This window comes from Melanerpes formicivorus, unplaced genomic scaffold (genome assembly GCF_026170545.1).
Source record: "Melanerpes formicivorus ecotype bairdi unplaced genomic scaffold, bMelFor1.0.p_v2 SCAF_623, whole genome shotgun sequence".
Lineage (NCBI taxonomy): Eukaryota > Metazoa > Chordata > Aves > Piciformes > Picidae > Melanerpes > Melanerpes formicivorus.
In genome coordinates this window covers 57,501-60,000 of record NW_027142975.1, presented here as the reverse complement: position 1 = coordinate 60,000, position 2,500 = coordinate 57,501, and the positions used below count along the sequence as shown (strand labels likewise).

The 2,500-nt window shown below is 77.1% G+C and overlaps 1 non-coding gene across 1 annotated transcript; it reads right to left on the bottom strand.

The window, feature by feature from the left end:
* Positions 1-389: 389 nt before the first annotated feature.
* On the bottom strand, positions 390-542 carry LOC137460466 (5.8S ribosomal RNA). Its single transcript, XR_010992865.1, has one exon. It is a non-coding gene; the product is annotated as a 5.8S ribosomal RNA (ribosomal RNA).
* Positions 543-2,500: the final 1,958 nt, after the last annotated feature.

The window sequence follows — 2,500 nt, the reverse complement described above, 5'->3', positions numbered from 1 at the left end:
AACGAGGGGAACGGGAACCCCCGCCGCCCACGGCAGACGCGCGCGCGGACGCGGCAGCACGGCACGGTACCCCCGCGGTACCCACCCGCAGACAGCCGCGCCCGCGCGGGAGTGCCGGGGGGGGCGAGGCCCGCGCCTCCTCCCCCAACCGGGCTCTCGTCTCCCCCAACGCCCCACCGGGCGTCGCTGGACCAACGGGGAACCCCTGCCGGCGAAGCCCCGGCGGGACGAACTCCGCGAGAGCGGGCGCTCCGGGAGCGGGGAGCTACGGAGCGCTCCCCGAGTCTGCACTTAGGGGGACGAAGGCCCCTCCCCGCCCGGGGGAGAGCCTGCGAGGCGACCCCAGCCGCGCCGCTCGGCGGGCACCGAGGCGGCGATTGATCGTCAAGCGACGCTCAGACAGGCGTAGCCCCGGGAGGAACCCGGGGCCGCAAGTGCGTTCGAAGTGTCGATGATCAATGTGTCCTGCAATTCACATTAATTCTCGCAGCTAGCTGCGTTCTTCATCGACGCACGAGCCGAGTGATCCACCGCTAAGAGTTGTCTGGCTTTTCGGCACCGCCCCGCCAGCGCGGAGGGGCCGGGACCGCTCGCAAAGGAGCGGCCCCTCGGAGAGCGCGGCACGGCGGCCGCTCGCCTCACATTGACCGTACAAGCACAGGAGAGGGGGGGAAAATAAAACGAAACCCCGAAGCGGCAAAAGCAAGGGGCGGGGAGCCCGCGCTCCCGGCTTTTTTCCCTCCCCCGAGGAGGGAAAAACGCACCTTGCGGCGCTTCGGGGCCGGACCAGGCGCCCGGGCTCGCTCCGACCTCGGCGCGGAGGAGGCCCGCCGCGCGCCGCCGGGAACGTGCCCCGAACCCGGCCTCGCCTCGCGTGCACGGGGAAAGAAAACCCCCTTCGCTTCCCCACCCAACGGCGGGGGGGGGTGTGTCTCTCGCTGGCCGCCCCGTGCCGTCGCGGAGACGCCACGAAGCGAGGCAGCGGAGACCCCCCCCCCCCCGCCCCGGGGAGCGAGGGGGGCCGGGCGCACAACCCCGCCGGAGGAGAGCGCGCGCGCGCCTCCGCACCGGCCCCTCCAACGCCGCCACCGCTGCGGCCCATCCCGGACTTTCTTTTCCCCCGCTTTGGCCCCGGGGCCGAGCCCCGGCCGGCTCGCGCCCTCGGGCGGCTTCCTCTCGCCACCGAACCCCCCCCGCCGCGGGGGACGGAAAACGGCTTGCGAGACGGAAAGCCCGAGCCCACGTGGGACGCCGCCGCGGCGACCCGCCGGCCCTCGCCGGGCGGCGCACCCGCCGACCGACAAACCCCAGCGGCACGAGCCCCTTCCATCCTCCCCCGGCGCCACCGCGCCGCCGGCTTCGCTCGCTCGACCCCTTCCGTGGCCCCGCGGCCAGGCGGACAGCGGACGGCGCTGAGCCGGGGGGCGGGCCCCCGCTCTCCCCGTTTCCACGCGGAGACCGGGGGTGGGACGCCCCCGGCTGCCCGCCCGTCCCCCACCCGGCACGCGCCGGGAAGGCGAACGGGGAAGCCCGCGGGCAGGGCCCGGGACCGGGACAGCCGCAGCCGGTGGCAGGGTGCCCTCCGGCGAGGGACCGGAGCCGGAGACGCCGAGCGACGCCCGCCGCCGCTCGGACGCGGTCACGCCACCCGAAACCGGCCCCGGACGGGGGGGAACCGGCAGCGCGAGACCGCCGAGGGCGCCAGCTCGCCGGGGCCCCGCTCTGGGGCCTGGGCAAAGGGAAAAGGGACCGGGAGGTCCGCAGCGGCCCGCGCCGCAAGAGGCGCCGCCGCCGAGCCGCGGCAACGCGCCCGCACAAAACCCCCGGCGGGGGCGAAGCGCCCTGGGCCAGCCCCCACCGCGGGGGCTCGCCGCCCCGGCCCGCGAGAAGCCCGCGCTTCAACGCGCCGCCGGGGACGCCCGTGGCGAGGCGAGGCGCGGGCCGGACCACGGCCGACCTCGCGCGGTGGGCTCTCTCCGGCCGAGCGCTCGGACCGCAGAGAGGGGGGGGCAGCAGAGTCCCCTCCCCGGCCCGGCGGGCCCCCGGAGGACGACGAGCGCGACGACGGCGGACCTAGCCAGAGGCATTGCGGGGGCAACCCCCGCCCCTCTGAAGGCACCCGCCCGCCCCCGCGCTCGCCCCCGCATCCGGGGGTGGCGCGCCGAGCCGCCCGGGTCTTTAAACCGCCGCCCGGCTTCCTCCGCGGTAGGGCAAGGCCGCGGACGAAGGCGCGGAACGCTAGGTACCTGACCCTGGGGTGAGGGAAACCAGACTTAAGGCCCCGCGGGGGTGCCTCCCCCCACTGCCGCCGTCGGGGGGAGCGTCCGCCCGCGGGGGCCGCGCCCGACGTCCGCCGCCACCACCGCGCCCCTGGCCTGGCCCGAGGCCCGGGGTTTCCCTCAGTCAGCCGGCGCTGCGCTCGGGGAGGAGGGACGCGGCTGGGGACGCCCATGCCGCGCGCTCGCCGCGCGGCGAGCGCCCGGCTACGGCGGCCCCGGCG